This window comes from Sapajus apella, unplaced genomic scaffold, assembly GCF_009761245.1.
Source record: "Sapajus apella isolate SASKATOON/1434 unplaced genomic scaffold, GSC_monkey_1.0 scaffold69, whole genome shotgun sequence".
Classification (NCBI taxonomy): Eukaryota; Metazoa; Chordata; class Mammalia; order Primates; family Cebidae; genus Sapajus; species Sapajus apella.
In genome coordinates this window covers 6,723,301-6,743,691 of record NW_022437009.1, presented here as the reverse complement: position 1 = coordinate 6,743,691, position 20,391 = coordinate 6,723,301, and the positions used below count along the sequence as shown (strand labels likewise).

Sequence of the window (20,391 nt, the reverse complement as noted above, 5' to 3'; positions counted from 1 at the left end):
GCCCGGCTACAATATTAAAATATTAAAGGCTGGGTGTGGTGGCACAGGCCTATAGTCCCAGCTACTCATGAGATTTGAGACCAGGTGAAACTGCCTGAATTCAAGACCCAGCCTGAGCAGCATAGTGAGACCCTGTGTACACTAAAAATAAGTAAATTTAAAAAATTTCTTCTAATTACAGGAGATAGGTAGAAAAAAAAGTGTTAAAGTGCAGGTGAGAATTTCCTCAACACTTTTAATGTGAAGTTTATTTAGATTGGGTGGCCAGGGAAAGCGTCCCTGAGGAGGGGACTTGTTCTCTGTGAGTTGCATGACTAGGAGGAAGGCATCTGCCGTCTGAAAATTTTTCAGTCAGAGAGAATTGTAAAATACAAAGGCCTTAATAAGAGAAACTGGTTTGGTATAGGAATAAAAAGGCTGATGTGGCTGGCATCAACTAAATGAGGGGTGAAACTGATAGGGATGAGATTGAAGAAGTAGACAAGGACCAGTGGGGTTCTGTTAACCACAGTAAAGGGTTTAGATTTTATTTATTCTTAATGCCACTGGAAAGTGTAAAGTTGGAGAATGATTATCTGGTTTATATTTCAAAAAGTCATTGTGATGTGGAAGGAGGGCAAGAGTGGAAGAAGGGAAACCCCTTTAGTTTGGATGAAAATAAATAATGGCTTGGACTACTATAAGAATAGTGACAGTGAAATGAAGTCGATAGATTTGGGATATCTTTTGAAAGAGGAACTAAGTAAGACTTATTGATTGATTTCGGGTAAGGAAGGGAGAGAACTTCAGGAGAACCTCTAGGTTTTTCTTTTGAGTAAACTGGTGGTGGTACTATTTCCAGGAATAGGAAAGACAGGAAGTTGGGTGGAGTTATCAGATTTTTTGTGTGAAGGAGATATATCTACCACCCAGATTATTTTCTTAACTTTTTACTCTACTTGCTTTATTATACAATAACCCATTCCTCCATCCATCAATCTGGTTTTTATGCCTTTTGATGTAAATTGCAATGCATTTCCATAAGAAAGGCTTTTAAATGCCCTGCTTTTCTCATTTTACAGATGAGAAAACTAAGGCTTGGAGGAAAATATGCTCAAGGTCTTACAGCTAGTTACTGGTGAACCTAGGATCAGCACGCAGGTTACCATTAGTCCAAGACTCTAATTTGATTATATTTTAACTTGTAAGAATAAAAGTGAATTTTGGAAATGGGACAAGTTTTTTCCACCAACTCACTTATGTGCTAAACTCTCTTAGACCTAAATTTCTAAGACAAAAATGCAAAAGATACAGTACTACAGTTGCATTTGACTGGATTGCAATGTTAGCACGGCACTTAGGTCATGTTGTTGGAAAGTACCTTCTAGTGTTGCAGAATTGGAACGTTTTCAGACGTTGGTTCGGGAAAGTAGCTTGGGATTCTTCCAAGCATTAATCCTCTTCTTGGCAAGGCATTTGCATTTTAATTAGCAAATGTGCCTTGCATACCTACTATGCACTAAGCTTCATGCAAGGTTCAGATATCATAAAGGGAGTGATTCAAGTTCCATGCTTTGAAGGAATTCAGCCTTTGACTTCTGTGTCAATTTTCTAAAATTTCTCTTTTTTACTATATGTTTGTTTAAAAATATAATAAAAACTGAAGTTCAAAAAGGTAGAGAAGCTTATTCAATCTGGGCACAACTTCAGCCTCTTTGATAAGCATATGACTGACATAGGCTGCAGAGTTCAATCGGTTGCTAGTAATGTGAAGGACAAACAGATTTTTCATTTGCTTTGTGTAAGCACCTTAATTTTCCAAGAAGTGAAAACATGCTATTTTAGTTTCTATCATATGGAATTAACTAGCTAGGTTATCAGTTAAGTCGCTATCCGACTTCCAGTACCCTGGAAGTTAATAATGACTGTAAGTTGGTACAGAAATATGAGACATGTTTGTCTTTAAAAGTCAAACTAATTGTCTCATATTGATGTTATTTTTATGCTTTCTTATAAAAATAAACATTTTCATGATTGAGTTCTGAGAATTTAGATTTTAAGGAAATTAACCCAATAGAGCATTGTGTTCTTTCTTTGCAGTGGTCATTTTCTGTTCCAAAATTTAATATCCTCCAACATCTCTCTCAGCTCATATCTTCCCAAATTCATTTCCCATTAGTATCCAATATGAATACTCAGTTGCAACCAAAGTATTTGTTATACTTCTTCAAAATCCAGTCCTAAATTTATTTCCTTCAGAGATTTTTATAGGTTAATCTATTACTTTTTATTTCTGTATTTTTCAGCCCCAAGATACCTAAATAGTTACTTTGCCATATACATTATTAATTTTATGGGTATTTAGTGCAGTAATTTAGACTCCACCCAACAGACTATAGTGATAAAAATTTTCTATTTCTTATTGATGCTGAAAAACCTTATCAAATTTAAATTCATCTGTAAATCATTTCTATACTGAAAGACATCTTTATGCCTTTGATAAGAAGAGTTTCTCTTTGGTGGAAAGTTCCAAGAAAAACACACATGGATTAAAAAAGGGATCTCCTCCTTCTTTCTTCTTTCTTCTTCTTTTCTTCTTCTTCTTTCTTCTTCTTTCTTCTTTCTTCTTCTTTTTTTCCATCCCCAGTTCACTCTCCCACATTTGACAAAAAGAGAAATGGAATGGAATTTACTTCCTTGTTAGTAAGAATTTGAAAAGTATAGAGGGCGAAGAGACTAAAATTGACATTGATTTGAACTTATTTGGGATATAATCTTTCAACTAGAAGTTTACTTTTAAAAACCTTCTCTTTTTGACTGGATGTGGTGGTTCACACCGGTAATTGCAGCACTCTGGGAGGCAAGCGGGAGGATTGCTTGAGTCCAGGAGTTCAAGACTAGCCTGGGCAACATGGTGAGACCCTGTCTCTACAAAAAATTTAAAAAATTAGCCAGGTGTGGTGGTGCAATACCTGTGGTTTCAGCTACATGGGATGCTGAGGCAAGAGAATCACTTGGGCCCAGGAGGTCAAGGCTGCAGTGAGTCATGTTCGCATCCTGGCACTCCAGCCTGGGTGACAGAGTGAGACCCTCTCAAAAAACAAACAAACTCTTCTCTTTTTAAAAACATAATGCAAATACAAAATGACCTTAACCGTTGAATTAAGCAAAGTTATTTGTACCTTTTTTTTTTTAACAAAAACTTTAGAAACAGAGTTCAGTAAGGAAGTGAGATGTGACATTATTATCTATGCAGTTCCTCATAAACTGAATATGTACCTAGTTTTATGAAATGTAAAATTACGTATTAATCTTTTCTTTGGCATCTCTGTCTTATGCCTGTGAAATATTCCTGAAATTTTTACGCTTAACATGGTGGGGCTGGCTAATTTGGTCAGAATCAGTACAACTTTGGTCAGAATAAAGTACTGTCAGGGATAAGACTTAAATGACAGCATCATTGACATTAGGAAGAGCTGGGGCTTAGGGCTAGCATAGGTAAGATTGTAAAGTGAAATTAGCATTTGGTACCTCCCTATTTTTTTTTCTCCTGTCCCATTCTCGTTTTTACTTCTTAGTATTACTTTTCTGTATCTGCACACTATCTCCTGACTGTCTAGTTTCAGCACCCTCCCTTGTTGGCACTCACTATCACTTGGCATTTTTCCATTATGTAATAGGTAGGTGTCAGGAAAGCTATTTGATTAATCTGTTCTATACTAGGTTATACTAAACTGATGTGAGGAATTATCACTGCTAAACCTACTCCGGGATATTTTCCTCTTAACTTCCTATGTAACCCCAAATAACAGAATTTCAAGCAAGACTGTAGGAACTTTTCTGCAAATCATGCTGTTAAATGTATTGTGCCTAATGTAACTGATTCTGGAAAGTATGAGGAAGATATCTGTGGTTCGTAGCCCCGTCTTTTATCACCACATTTCTTCAGGCAGCTTCACTTCTCTTGCCTGAGGATGGCCTTTCTCCATGTTTTACTTTTCACTGTCTTCTTACCAGAGTCCTCTGTAACAGTATTTTGTTGTTCAAAATAAATTAATTAAGGAGTACCCTGCATTTTGAGATTCTTTGTACATACTGAAATATAAGTCAGCTTCATCGTTTCTGAGTGACAATTCTTTTGGGGCATTGGGAAGCCTCTGATATTACAAGGTCTAGAGCCTGGATTTTGGTTCTTAGTCCTAAATTTGAATCCTAGGTCTGCCACAATTCTGTATTCAAAAGTGCCGTAGAGTATAAAGAATCAGGACAAAAAATTGCTACTAACCATTTGCTACCCAGAAACTATCATAATAATTAATTTTTTTTTCTTTTACTATTCTAAATTATTTTGTCTCTAACTGTCCTGGACATGTAATTACGTGGTCAAAAAATGTGAACTTTCTGGGAGATCTTGATAACATTACATTGTATCTTTCTGGCTCTGGAGCTCATACATTTCATCATACTAAATTTTCTCAGTCTTTGGGGCTTTATTTATTTTTTTATTAGGCAGTGTTAGATCTTGTAGCCAAAAACAAATTTTTTTTTCCTCTTTTGGTTCCAAATAGTCATCTGTTATTTTTGATTATTTGCTGAATTGTTAACTATACAGGAAACTTCCAGGCCTCATCTCACAGCAATGACTGTCATGTTGATAAACAATTATGATATCCCAGGTTATGTTAACCCTGCCTAAGTAGTTGCATGGCCCAGTGAGGATGCCTTACAGAAGCTATAGGTGATTGGCTCCGTTTTGTCTCCTACACCTAAAAATTTGCCATAGGTAACTAACTGCTTTGATCAACACAGGATGGGATCCTTTTAATCTGCATGTAATAAAGGACTGTATGTAAAAAAGGAACTTAACTCCTTACTACCCTGTTTCTGTCCTCTAGACAGCCAGATGGATCTTGTGTAAAAGTAGAAGTAGTCTTGGCTATAGAACAAGAACTGTTGATATTTCCATTTTAAAGAGTTGAATCAGTCTTGAGTTGGTAAGTAAAACAAAACCAAAACCAAACCTGGGATAAGCTACGAATAATTTACCAAAGTATTTCAAAACTTGACAGATGTAAAACATTAATATATAATTTATTCTTAGCAACTTAATCTCTTTATTGAGTGGTAGTGTTTCAGTAATAAAGCTGAGCTATTTGTGTACACTGACCTTAATCTAGTGGAAAACAGTAGGCTTTTAAATTGGCACATACACAAATCATCTTAGTATCCACAAAATGCCTTATTGTTAAATTACTGTTTTTAAGTCTTATGTTTTCTCTGACAACTTCTGATAGTATAAGGAGGCATCTCTATTGTATCTTTCTTCAGAAAGCATATTTAAACAGTTTTTATAAGGTGAATATAAGCATATTTTCATATGTATCCTGGTATATTGGGAATTACTGCCACCGATTACTTCCCAGATAATCCATTCTAACCATTGAGTATCTAGAAATGTTATGTTTTAAGTTGCGATGATTCTTAAAAACTGCTGAATTAAATAAGCTACACATTTTGCTGGAAATGGAACAAAACTTACTTGCTTTTTTGAAAGGAATTGATTTATTTCTTGATTTCTTCTCTGAATCTTGAGCACAAATTGATTTTTAAAGAATGTTGAATTTTCTATTTGGCTTTATAAAAGTTATAAAACATATACAAATAGAAAATAAAAGTTACGTTTACTGTTCAGTATTAATAAAACTGTTTGGTGAGTTGATTTATTTCGATCCAAGCTAACATATATTACCAAAGCAGATTTAAATAAATGATACTTATGTGTAAGACACTGCTGGATATTATAATTAAGACTTTAACATTCCTTTCATACTTGTAACACTAATTCCAATTATTATGTGAAATTTGGTATATGATTTTCCTAATGAGATTACATTATTATCATTACAAGTTTCGCAGTATTTGTGTAAATGTGTTACTCAACCAAATAGTGTAAATCTGAGGCAAATCTTTGCATTTGTAGAAACTAGAGCAACTTTAAATCCCAGAACCCCTTCCCTATAATGTTCTTAGTAGATTTCTTCTAAGTGCTTTGCCACTAGTCTCTTTAGTAGCAGGAGTAATACCAATAACCAAAGTAAGCAATTATAGTTCAAGCAGTCTTTCTGCCAAAAGTTTATTCACATTTAAAGGAAAGTAGGAGTGTTGGATATTTTTGAATTATCTATGCCATTGCTTTCCAGACTGATTAAAATTGGCAGAAATTATTCAAATACTGTGAGGATGAATTTTGTGACCACCCTCCATTCCCCACACCTGATAGGACATCTAACACTAATTGGCTATTTTCAGAAGTTTGTGTATACGAGCAGTAGTTGAGAATGAATAGTTTTTCCATTTTTTTTCCTATTTCTTTATGCCTAGATTACTTTTTGGTGGCTGTGATCTTCCTTTGCCTCTCTTTTCTATTTCTCCTCTCTTCTGTCCAGCCCCAGTATAATTCTTAAGCATCACTTTTGTTTAGTCATTCCTGTTTTTTTTTGTTTTTTTTTTTAATCCATGATGATGTCTCCTATTGCCAACTAAAATCCTCAGTTTAGCATGCAAGTCTTACAAGTGTGGACCCAGCCTACTCTTCCAGCCTCACCTCCAGTTATTCTCTCCCATACCAATGACATTGGTCTGTGTCTCACCATGATATGCTTTGTACTTCTTTTTAAGCTTCAAAAGTTTTAGTATGTTATCTCCTTACCCCCTCTCCTAATAGCTTCACCTTCTGTAGTCTTTAAACCAGTGCATATTATATTTATACAGTTGTACTGTATATATAGGATTAGGTCTGATTATGAAAGATTTGAAAGCTAATCAGAGAGGTTTGCATTTTATCCTAAAGCCAATGAAAGTAGCCAAATGTTTGAAAGGAATATATGATTAATCTGGCACTGATGTGTAAGAGACACTAGAAGAGTTAGAGATTAGCATGGAAACCTTTAAAGGAAGAGTCAAATTTCCCAGGATAGGTAGAACTGATACCTGGGGGTGAAGAAGAGATATCAGGTTATCAAAGTTAACAAATCTTGAGATACAGAGAATGACAGAATAAGGGAGCTTATGAAGGAGAGCTGGTTTTAAGGAGGAATATGATTTAGATGTGAAATAGGTTTAGTTGCAATGATGATATAAATTTGGACTTAAGATTAGAGCCTGAGCATTCAGACTTGTTTCTCAAACTCAGGATGGATGCTTAGAAGTTTAATTCAAATAAAAATGACAAAATTACATATGTATTAAGAAAGTATATGTTGATGGGGTATGGTTATATAAAATAGTAAGGGTAATACTAGCATATACTTTGTTTCTAATATAATATTAAGTAACTTGAATCACCTTTAATTGTCATTGAATTAGCAATTAGTAATTGATTTTTAAAAAACTTTTATTTTAAAATTTTATTTATTATTTGTCTCACTTCTCCATTGTTCTTATAGACCTTTTTAAAAGTGTCAGATTTATTGGGGTATAATTTACATACAATAAAATTAATCTATTTTAGACATATAGTTCTTTTAGTTTTGGTGAATAATAGAGTTAATTCAATCACTATCACAATCAAAATACAGATTTTTTAAATCCCCCATAAAATTCCCTGGTTCTTTTGAGAATGCAGTTTTACCTTGTAAAGTATTTCATTGAAATAAAAGTTTTTAGTTTTAAACAATCAAGTTATTATAGAAGTGGATTTTGGAGTATAGCCAGGTCTTACATTGGGGACCACATTTATTGATTTCTGATAGATTAATTTATTTTTTAAGAGACAGGGTCTTTCTTTGTCACTCAGGCTGGAGTGCTGTGGTGAGATCATAGCTTTCTACAACCTTGAACTCCTGGGCTTATGATAACTTAATTTGAATTTCTTGTTTTTAACTGAGCAATTTAAGAACGGGACTTAATGTAAATGTGTACTTTTACTTTCTTACTTCCTGCTCCCCTATCCTTTTTTTCATTTAATTTTCTTCCTAAAATCAGTTTCTTCTCATGATCTCTGTGTTGGACTGTGTATTCCTCCTATGTGCTTTTCTTCCCTCATTCATGGCACTTATCACGTTATTATAACTGATAATTACCTGTCTGTCCTGTTAGTCTGTCTCACTGAGGTGGTTCATTGTCTTGATCATTATTTGATCCTTATTCTCTAACTCAGTGATTGGCATAGTAGGTAATAAATATTTTCTGAATGTGTTTTTCTTGTCACTTTGACTCAAATACTTTAGAATAATATTAGACTCTTTAAACCCTCCTCCTGATTACCAAGTTTTATCAATTTTTCTATCTTTATAAGATTTTTTATATTCTCATCCATTCATTTTTATTTTCATATTCACTTCCTTGTCTGGGCTTTTCCCACCTAAGACCAGGGGTTCTTTGTTTCAATCTTTTGTTTTTCTTTTTTACCGTGTATACTACTGCTAATTCAGTTTTGTGTAAATTGTTCTCTTATCCAGAAAGCTCAGTGGGATCTGTGTTGTTTACCACGAAAAATGTAAACTTATGTGTCTAGCATTCAAGACCTTTATCATTTATTTAAAAGGTTTGAGTGTCTGATAACATCAAATGCACTGTGATGGGTGATTTGTTAGGCTGTGTAATTTGTCCCCAACCCACTTTTCCTGTTATCTTTTTCTACTTCCCTACTTAAAATTCTCCACAATGTCTAATTTGGTTGCTTACTTTTCTCTGAATACGCTTTTTGCTTTCCAGCTGTTACTTGTGCTATTTCACTAATCTGGTATGTTCTTCTTTTCCATTTCTTTCTGAATCTTACCCAAATCAAGTCCCACCTTCAACATCTTTGACCATTGTAATCAACAGAGTACTTTCTTTTGACCTCGTTTAGGAGATTTTACTATCATTGCTATTCATTTGTTATATTGCCTTGTATTATTTTTGTTTCTCTCTTTTTTATTTATAAATATGCTTTATAATATAGGCATTTATTATGCCTTTAACATAGGGCTTGTGCCTGTGGTCCTCAATAAATATATATTTGATTAGAGCATTTAGATACCTGTTTGCACTTATGTATAGAAACTTAATGAGAGAATATTATAGTGATTCACTTTATATCTAATAAAATTCCAAAATATAATGGCTAGTACTCTAAACTTTAGCATCTATGAACAGAAGTATTATAGAACAACTGTCAAGATTTTAAAGTGAATTTTACAGGAACAACATGTATTACAGTACATTTGTTAAACACTTATTTTTTTACTACATCATTATTTTGCTGGAAGAAATTAATGTTGGCAGATAAAGCTATTATATAACGAAATATTTTGTAAAAACATTTGGCTTGACTAATGCAGTACTTGTTTAATTGATCTTTAGTTTTTATAATAAATTCTACAGTTTTTACATGATAAGTAAAAGTAAATGTAGAGTTTAGGGAACCCATTTTTAGGAAATTTAAATCATACACATAATACAGTGATTTTCCACTTTTATCTTCAATTTCCACAGTAGCTTTATTAAGGAGTCATATCACTGACAGTCTCAATTGGGAAGTCATTTATCTAGTCTAAATTCTGTACTCTTGTATCCTTATAGATGGGAAAAACCTGGGGACTCTATAGGTTAACATATTTTTATTACTCAGTTTGGGAGGAGTAGGGAATAAGGCCTTATCTTTTAGAGATCAGAAGTGTTGAGAGTTCTGAACAGTTGTTTCATTTCAACTTAATAATATGCTTGGTAAGGGTAGGTAAACCAAATGGATGGGGCTTCAGGCATCATTGTTGTAGAAAAAGCTTTAGAGGCTATTTTGTGGCTGGGATATGGAGATATAGAGTGCAGGGCTAGGAGGAAGGGAAAGCATGGGGATTTAGAAAAAAGAAAGATTGGGAATATCCCAAGGGCAAGACCTGTGTTTTTGGAGAGTGGTTGAAGACATCTTTTGCTTTTTGGTTTGAATAAAGAATGGTTAGTTTCCATTACTGCTGTAACAGATTCCCACAAATTTAGTGTCATAAAAGAACATAGATTTATTATCTTAAGTTCTGGAGGTCAGAGGTCTAAGTGGGTATGGGGGGCATTTTCTCACCTTTTTTAGTTTCTAGAGCCTGCCTGCATTCCTTGGCTCATGGCCCCTTCTTCCATCTTCAGTGCATATAAATCTAGCCTCTACTTTCATTGTTACATGTCTTTCTCTCACTTTGAGCCTCCTGCTACCGTCTTACAAGGATCTTTGTGATTATCTTGAGCGCACAGGGCTAATCCAGGCTAAGCCCCTATCTGAAGACCCTTTATTTAATCACACCCACAATGTCCCTTTTGCCATAGAATGTATAGATTCTGGGGATTAGGATGTGGACATCTTTAGGGGGATATTATTCAGCCTATCACAATGATTATGAGAGACTTGATAAGCATCTTCAAATATATTTGAAGGAGGGGCTGATGTACGAAAGGTGGAAGAAATGTTAGTCTTTTTTTCTGTGTGGTCCAAAGGGATAGAATTAGAATTTGTGAGTAGAAATTACAGAGACAGATTTGTACGTGATTTAAGAGAGAACTTTCTAACCATCAGCTGTAAGGATGGAGTGGGCAGTCTCAGCAGCAGTATGTCCTGTACACTGGCAGTGTTGAACAGAGGATGAACAACCTCTTCCTAGAATTGTTGTAGATAGGATCTATAAATATTGGCAGATCTACCCTTGCCAACCCTGAGATCAAGTGATTCTCTCTGCGTAGCTCATGCTATTATAATTTGGATATGAAACATAATCCCTGCCTTAAGTAATTCAACTTCTACTCCATTAGTTGCTGTATTGCTTTATTGTCCCTCATTTAGTACTGCAGTAAACATAAGGCCTAAAAGAAAGATTGAAAACAAGGGCTGTAGATTTAGGAACCTACTGCTAAGACAATGACCTACTTTTTTGTTTGGTGAAGTTCTTGTGGGTTAAATATATTTTCACTTGTTTTGAATGACTCATTCTTCCATTCAGGTGAAAAATACTCATACTTTTTAACAATTTGAATGGATGGCATTCCTAAAAACTATGTGGAAAGGAGTTTGAGTATTTAATCTTATATTTTTCCAAATAGGAGAAACTTTTTTTTTTTTTAATTTAGTAGACCTATCTGTTCATCCATGTTGAATATTTCATGGTTTTGATTGTAACCAATCAATTTGAGCCAATTTCAGTAATTTCAGTTGAGAGTTGTAGTCCTTGCTAGTAGTTCACTTTCAGATAGACTCAGAAAGCTTTTCTGTATCTCAGGGAATCCAAATCAGATGTCTGTACATGGTGGGTAGTAGCTTTTATAAGCTGGTAGTCAGTGAATATTGCATTGGGTGAGCTGAAAAAGTTTATGTACTTTCGGACATCTCATAATGTATTATGTAGCAAATTTGTTTTCTCCATACCTTTTTAATAACCTTATAGATTAAAACTTTTTTTTTTTTTGAGTGGGCTACTGTATTTTTTTCTTGAGAGGTATTTTTGCTGAAATAGAGTGAAATTGAACATATTTGCTAACCAGTCTGGCATCATGCACCATCATGGCATTTACCTTTTTTCCCTCAGGCTGTTTTGCCTCATGCTTTCTATTTAAGTATGACTTACTAATGATACACAAAAAATTTCCATGGTTTCTCTTGCTTCTTCCTTATACTTCAGTCCTGTCCTGGATGGTAAATATGCTTAAGGGTCCTCTTAGATAAATCCAGTGTCAAGTTAAAAATTCTGTACTATTCATTTGACAGTGAAAAGAGATAGTCCCATTTGAGGGTGTGAGCAGAGTATAAATCATTAAGTAATAGTATCAGAAAGGGCTTTGACAAGTTGTCTTATCTAACCCTCTGCTTTAAAGAGGCAAATGACCTAATTCGTTAGTTTCCTCGACATGCAGACTCTAAACCAAGGTTTCATAAAATCCAGGCTTTAGAGCCTTCAAAAACCCTCTAAAGCTGCATGCAGAATTTCTGTGGTGGTGTCTTTTTATGAGATGAGGGTCCATCAACTTTTATTTATTCATTCATGAATTATTCCCTCCCTTTCTCCAGTACTTTAATAAATGTTATGTGAAGCTTGTACCAGGTATTTGGGCCATACTCTTAATATATGATTCCTAATAAACTTGACCTTTCTTTTTATCGACAACCTATAGGAAGTAGCCAATCTTAAAACAAGGAACCAGATGTAAGGAACTATGGCTCTGTAATTCTGTTTGCTTTGAGATGTATTTCTGGACTGCTCTTGGATTCTTGTTATACTCTATTGTCTGAAACCACCTTGATGTCTTTTTTTTTTTTTTTTTTTAATCTATATGTGTTTGGATTTGGCTTTGCTTACTGATTGTCTGGTGTGGAATTTGGTGATCTGGATGCTGGATTGAGTGCTTAGAATTCGTGTTGTTTCTGGAATTTTCTCTCTCATCATTAGTGTGAATTGACTTTAAAGCTGTATATAAAATGTGCCCTGCCCATATCTCTCTCTTTACCTTTTTACTGACTGTAAGGGAGGAAGCTTAGATAGCAATTCTTGTTTTTTATTTAATTGGAATTTTTATTGAGATAACTAAATTCACATGTAGTTATAAGAAATAATAGAGATCTTGTGTACCTTTTCCTTAGTTTATACCAATGGTGACATCTTACAAAACTATAGTATAATATCACAGTCAGCATATTGACATTGATACCACCAACAGATTTCTCTAGTTTTACTTCTACTCATTTGTACATGTGTATGTGTCATAGCATCCTTAGGGTGTTACTTCACCCTAAGGTGGAGAAACACCTGTAGCCGGTGGCACCTCTACCTGAGTTTTGCTTGCACCCGCTGGGCTCGTTCTGCCCACCCAGCCTGGCAGGCTGTGCTTGGCTCACAATACCTGCCCGTATTCCATGTCTGCCAAGGGTGAGCCAGGACAGAGTGGTGAGGGACGTGTGAGTGAATGAGTGTGGGGTCTGGCCTCTGCACACAGACAGGCATGTCAGCTGCTGTGGTTGGGGGAACAGGCAGCTCCATGCAAGGGTGCTTCTGTACCTGGCATACCACAAGTGGCTTCTGGTACAGGTACCAGTGTCTGGATAAGGGAATGTGGTGGTGGCACCTAAAAGCTGGGAGACACCGGGAACAGCAGAACCCCATTGCCTGCAGTGCAGCAAGTTGGGGAGGCTGTTTCAGGGAGGCATATCTTGGCCCATTTGTGTTAATAGCTCTTTCAGTCTCACCGCCTGGCTCCGGCTTGCGGCTCCTGAGCTGGCCCGGCTCCACTGCTGCTTCCCATTGCATGTAGGGCTACTTGGTGCCGGTGGAGGGCAGGAGGGCTGTAGTGTTACAGAAGCTCTGGCTTGGGGAAATCCCGAGGTCTGGTCGCCAAGAAGGGTTGCCACCCTTCAATCCTGCAGTCTGAGAGTGTGTCGCTGCCCACAGCTTGGTGAGACGGCCAGGAATGTGTTACAGCCCCTTTAACTCCTGCCGTTTAGTGGGTCCTGAGTTCTTGTCTCACATCCAGGAAGAATGAGATTACGTGGACAACTGTAGGATGAGCAAGGCAGAGAGGAGCTTTACTGAACAACAAAACAGTTCTCAGTGAAGAAGAGACTCAAAGTGGTTCTTATCTGCAGGCAGATCGTCCTGGCAAGTATCCAAGTCTGACTGAGTCTCGGGGGTTTTTATAGGCACAGAAGGGAGGAAGTGTGTGCTGATTGGTCCTTGGGTGAGCCGGGGAAAAGCACCATCCCATTGGCCAAAAGGCATCAAGGAAGTTCTCACTCCTAGTCCTGGGCTCCACCCGGTACTGGCAGCTGGACCTCCAGGCTTCAGGCCTTCCCTTGCTTGAAGGTGCGGTTTCACCAGGTACCGTCCCTTTCCCACCTGGGAACCTGTCTACCACCTGCTGCCATCAGCATGCAGCCAGCAGCACCCAGGCTGTCCACAAGAGGGTAGGGCGAAGCCTCCCTCCCATGCTTATCAGCATCCAAAGTTTCGCTTTTTTCTTCGCAAAAAGAAGTTTATGGAGAGGGCTGAGGTGCCGGGTGGAGGCTGGTAGGTCAGCGCCACCACAAGCGCTTGCATACCAGGCCTTGTCGCGACAGCACCTGGGCTTAGTTATCAGGACACATCCCCAACTTTGCTCAATTGCCGAGTGAGCAGGGAGAGGCCAGGGAGCAGATGCAGGCACTTCTGAGCCTGCAGGGGTAGGGGGCTTCCTGCCCCTAGAGAGCACAGGGATACCCGGTCTGGAGTGCTGCCGGGTGGCTGCACCTGCACCGGGGAGTGCGGGGCTCCCACTCTGCCAACTCTGTAGGGCCCGGGGCTCCTGCTGGGAATGCCTGTTCCCAGCCCCTGCTAGCTCTGAGGAACGTGCAGCTCCAGCTGCATCTCCCCTGCTGCAGCTGACGTCCTCTCAGTGACCACTCTACATGGGCTGACATCATATGTATATTTAGTTCAAAATAATATATTTTGTTTGTTTGTTTTTTCTTTTTTTACACAATAATTTATTTATTGAGAGCCTCCTCTCCCCACCTCGCAGTCTCTAGGTCACTTTTTCTGCTTGTAGATTTTATGGGCAAGCCCCAGAAAGATAGCTGGGGGCAGGGGCGCTGCGTATTGTTCAATGAGACCCGTAATATGGCTATAATTGTCTTCCTCATACTGTGAGAACATGGCGGGCAGATCCAGCGCCTCATATAATGCCTTCACCCGGGCCACCTTCTCAGCTTCCTTCTGCCCGTAATTTTCCGTGAGGATCTGGTACTGTTCCGGAGTCGCCCACGGCAGACACTGAACCACCAGTCAGCTTCATTTGTTGTCCTGGATGTCAGTGCCAACTTTGCTGGTCACACTGGGGTCCCCAGACAGGTCAAGGTAATCATCCTGAATCTGAAAGAACTCTCACATCTCCAGCAAGATCTTGGCATTGGCATGCTCCTTCTCGCCATCAGTTCCTGCCATGTACATGGCTGCAGCTACTGGAAAGTAGAAGGAATAGAAAGCCGTCTGGTACTTGACAATAGATTTGTACCTCTTTTCAGTGAAACTGCCAACATCCACATTGCCCTGGGGGGCTGTGTTGAGGTCCAGGGTCTGCCCAGTGTGATAGGAACTCTGCAGGAAGAGCTCAACCAGGTTCAGGTAATAGGGCTGCTCCCAGCCGTAGAGCTTCAGCAGGCGGTAGATACGTGCTTCTGGAAGGATAGCATCATTGATGGCATCTAAACCCACGCCTGGCTTCTGATATCAGCAGATCTGTCCCCAGTGGGTGAGGGATGAATCCATGATGTCATCTGTCACCAGGAAGAAAGCTTACAGCAGTTCCATACACCAGCCCATAGTCAGGGCCGGCTGGAGACTATCAGCATCGTTTCCTTGGCTCCATCAGCTCCCGGAACGCTACTAGCACCATCAAACCCCGGTGATACTTGCCTCCAATGGCTTTGTACTCCAGGACGTCCTTGACGCGGGCAATAGCATCTCCTGTCTCTGGGTGCCCCATCTCCTCCTCAGTCAGCACCGTAACGATCTAGGAGAAGTGCTGAATGAAATCTTGCTTTTTTGTGGGCATAAACATCTAATTTCTGGTCTCCATTCATTCTGAGGGTGGAGCAAAGGGCTCTGTTCCTGGATACCGGTTCCTGCTCCTATACAGTGTTATCATTTTTGTAGGTTTGTGTATCCAGCACCACAGACAAGATACAGAACAGTTCCATCACTGAAAGTATCCCTCTTATTATTGCTCTTTTAGAACCACACCCACCTCGTTGTCACCCCTCCTTCTTCCTACTCCCAGCAACCACTAATCTGTTCTCTATTTCTACAATTTTGTCATTTCAAAACTGTTACCTAAATGGAATTATATGAGACATAACCTTTTGAGAATTATAGAATCTTGAGATTCATCCAAGTTGTTGCATGTAGCAACTGTAGCAATTTTTCATTGCTGAGTAGTATTTTTGTGTAACCATTCACTTGTTGAAAGACATAGACTGATTCCAGTTTTTGGCTATTACAAGTAAAGCTGGTATGAGCATTCATATGCAGGTTTTAATGTGACCATAAATGAAAAGGTAATATTGGCTCATGAGTTGGGAAATGTTCCCTCCTTTTCTATTTTCTAGAAGAGATTGGCAAATTATATAAAACTGGGGCTGGGCGTGGTGGTTCACGCCTGTAATCCCAGCACTTTGGGAGGTCTGAGGCGAGTGGATCACCTGAGGTCAGGAGTTTGAGACCAGCCTGACCAACATGGTGAAACCCTGTTTCTACTAAAACTACACAAAAAAATTAGCTGGGTGTAGTGGCAGATGCCTGTAGTAATCCCAGCTACTTGTGAGGCTGAGGCAGGAGAATTCGCTTGAACCTGGGAGGCGGAGGTTTCAGTGAGCTGAAATCACGCCATTGTACTCCAGCCTGGGCAACAAGAGTGAAACTCCATCTCAAAACAAACAAACAAAAAACTGGCATTAATTTTTATTTACATATTTGATAAAATTATCCAGTAGAATTAGTCTAGGCCTGGAGATTTCTTTTTTCAAAGCTTTTAAATTACAGATTCAATTTTTAAAATGTTTATAAGACTATTCAGATTGTCTTCATCTTAGTGGAGTGGTTTTTGAGGAATTGTTCATTTCTTCAAAATTGTTGAATTTATGAGTATAAAATTGTTGATAATATTCCCATATTATCCTTTAAATGGCTGCAGGATCAGTAGTAATAGACCCTGTTTCATTTCTGATATTGGTAATTTGTATTTTCTCTATTTTTGCTAATCTTCCTATATAGAGGTTACTAAATTTTAATGTTTTTTAAAAACTTCCAGAGAACCAGTTTTTTAAAATTGATTTTCTTTATTGATTTTTTTGTTTCCAATATCATTAATTTTGCTTTTATCTTTATTTTCTTCTGTTTGTTTTACATTTATTTAGCTCTTCTTTTTCTAGTTTCTTGAGGTAATAGATTATTGATGTGAGAAATCTTCTTGTTTCTACTATATATTTTTAGTGCTATAAATTTTCCTGTTGGCACTACTTTAGCTACATTTCACATATTTTAATATTATATTTTCATTTTCATTCAGTTCTGTGTACTTTTAAAAGTTCCTTTGAGACTTCCTTTTTGTCATATGGATTATTTGCAAGTACGTTGATTAATTTTCTTATGTTTAGAGATTATCCTCTTTTCTTTCTGTCATTGACTTTTAGTTGGATTCCATTATGGTCAGAGAACACAATTTATGATTTCAATTTTTAAAAATTTGCTGAGGTTTGTTTTTGGGCCCAAGATAACAGCCTTTCTTGGTGAATTTTCCACTAGTGTTTAAAAAAAGGTATATTCTGCTGTTGTTGGGTGGGGTGTTCTATTTATGTCAGTTAAATTGTTTGTTAATTTTGCAGTTCAAAATAACCTTGCTGATTTTCCTTCTAGTAGTTTTATCAGTTGATGAGTGGAACATGTTGAAGTCCGCAGCTATAATTGTGGACTTGTGTGTGTCTCCTTTCAAGTCTGGCAGGTTTTACTTCATGTATTTCGAGGCTCTATTATTTGGTACATACACATTTAGAATTATTATGTTTTCCTAGTAGATTGACCCTTCTATCACTGTGTAATATTCTTGTTTGTCTCTCATAATTTTCTTTACTCTGAAATCTACTTTAGCAGATGTTGATATAGCTACCTCTGCTTTTTAAAATGTTTACATAATATAATTTTTTTATCCTTTTACTTTTAGCTTACCTAATGTTGAATTTGGACCAAGTTCTTGTAGACCAAGTATAGTTTGGTCATGTGTTTTGTATGCATGCTGCCAATTTTAGTCTTTTGATGAGTGTGTTTAGACCATTTATATTTAAGGTAATTATTAATATGTTAGAGCTTAACTCTGCCCTTTTATTACTCTCTCTCTCTCTTTCTCTCTCGCTGTCTCTCTCTCTCATATATATGTCTCTCTCCCTCTCTCTCTTTATATATTTGTGTATGTATACATACATTACTTGTTACAGACAGTCATCCTGTTTAAGTTTAGCATGAAATCCTGCCACATTTTGTGGGCTGTGATTTTAATAATGATGGTTAAGTCCCAGAGCCTTTGTAACATTATTTTGATCTATGAAGTTTATCTGATACCACTGGGGTCTCATGGGTCTCTATTGGTATTGCCACAGGAGACAGAAGGGCTTTCCCAGGCTGGGCCACCTCATGTTTCTGGGTGAAAAGGTAGTTTCAGGCCTTTGAGGCCAAAGGTGCGTCTCAGGATAAACACTTTTAAAGGAATCCCTCTTGCCAGTGCCATCTGGCCCTCTACCCCAGTATCCCTTTGTGGGACAAGAGAATCTCAGATCTTGTGGGAGAAGGAGATTGCTTTCCCTGGCTGCTTCTTATTAGCAAGCTTCCTAGTCATATACCCTCTTGATTTTGGTTTGTCAGGTTTACCTGGTGTTGTTGAAGGTATTGCTGTTCAATCCTGGGGAGGAATGACCCTACCTGGACTGCCTTCTGTGTCAAATTGGTGGTTGGGTCATGCTGAGACTGGCTGTCTTTCTTCTGTAGAGTAGAGGGCACATACAGTTGTGAAATCCCAAACCAGTTTGCTGTCCTCTTATTACCCTACCTTCCAAAGTTTTCTTTTGGCTGTCTCTTGGATTATTTCTTGGGTTTATTAATTTTAATTTGAGGGTAACTCTTCCCAACACTACCCTTTTTTTTTTTTTTTTTTTTGAGGATAACTCACTTCTTATATACTGACACAGTGACCACGTGTGGTCATGTAAAGGTTGAATTTATGTACATTATCTTTAGCAACAAGAAATAATATGTATATAAGTTTTAAAAACGAATCAAAATTGGCTAATTAAAATTTTGTTTCAAGCAGCTAAACTTTAGTTACTTGAACTTTTTCTTAAGTGGGACATGTTAACGGGAAAACAGTCAAATGTTGAGGCATTAAAGTATATACAATGAATGTGTTCTCTCTCTCTCTCTCTCTCTGTGTGTGTGTGTGTGTGTGTGTGTGTGTGTGTGTGTGTGTGTGTATCTATCTGTTCCTCATATTTTCCCTTTTTTGTGCTTTCTCTGTTCTGATGGCTTTTTTCCCCACTCTGACTTGCCTTTTCACTCTCTTAATGGTATTCTTTGATGAAGATAAGTTCTTAATTATAGTGTAGTATAACTTATTAATTGTTAAAAATGATTAATACTTTCTGAATTCTGCTTAGAAATATTTGCAGAGCCCAAGGTAATGAAGATACTCTTTGTTTTCTTCTAACAGCTTTATTGCTTTGACTTTCACATTTAGATACACAGTCTATCTGGAATTGATTTTTATTTGTTATGTGAGGACTCAAGATTCATTTTTTTCCCCATATGAATTTTTAGTTCATTCAGCTCTGTTTATTTAAAAGACATCCTTTCCCCATCACATTTGTAGCATCAGCTTTCTTATAAATCAGGTCTCTGTGTGTGGAACTCTTTCTGGACTCACTATACCAGTGGCAACTGGTCCAACTCTTTCTAGACCACTGTATTGTCCAGTAGCAATACAATGCAAGCCATAAATATGAACTGTATGTGCAACTTTAAATTTTCTAGTAGCCATATCTTAAAAAGTAAAAATAAATTTATGAATTTCAATAGCATGTTTTATTGAATCCCACACGTGAAAATATTAACATGTAATCAGTAGGAAATTATTAATGAGATACTTTACATTTTTTGGTACTATGTTTTTGAAATTGGGCATAAATTTAACATGTGTGGCACATCTCAAGTTAGACTCCAAATTTTCATCAGAAATACTTGATCTGTATTTAGGTTTCATACAATTCACAGTTGAATAAGTAGGTTCACATACCAAAGTTTGTCCAAATCATACTTCAAAGTTTTCTAATAACTGGATCACTTATCAGTTATTATATTTAAATTAACTAAAAATTTAAAAATTACAACTAGAGTTCCTGAATTACACTAGCTACATTTTAGGTACTCAGCAGTCACATGTGTCTTGTGGCTATTGTATTGGATAGTGCAACTCTATTCTATTCTACCGTCAGTTTTTACTCTAGAATATACTTTGGTAATTACTGTCACTTTATAATAAATCAGAGTGGTAGTATAAGTCCTCCAACTTGTTTTTGGCTATTGCTTTGGCTATTACTAATCCTTTAAATTTTCATATAAATTTTAGAATCACCTTGTCAACATTTATTAGCATTTTTTTCTCACAGTTTACTGTTTATATTGTTAGCTGCATGTGTGACAACAAGAAATCTAAAGTGATATTGAGCTATTCTTATGGGTGGAGGGTGTCCAGGCTCTTGGCATTTTAAACAAAGAATTGGACAAAATGCACAAACAAAGCAATGGAAGAACGAAGCAACAATAGCATATATTTATTGAAATGAAAGTACACTACATAGAGTGGTAGTGGGCTCCAGCAGGTGGCTCA

The 20,391-nt window shown here is 37.2% G+C and overlaps 1 protein-coding gene and 1 pseudogene across 2 annotated transcripts in view; one reads left to right on the top strand and one right to left on the bottom strand.

The window, feature by feature from the left end:
* The window catches only part of MAGI3 (membrane associated guanylate kinase, WW and PDZ domain containing 3), a 283,654-nt gene that overhangs the window by 16,299 nt on the left and 246,964 nt on the right, over positions 1-20,391 (top strand). The gene's annotated exons all lie outside the window — the stretch shown is intronic.
* On the bottom strand, positions 14,428-15,586 carry LOC116531074 (annotated as a pseudogene).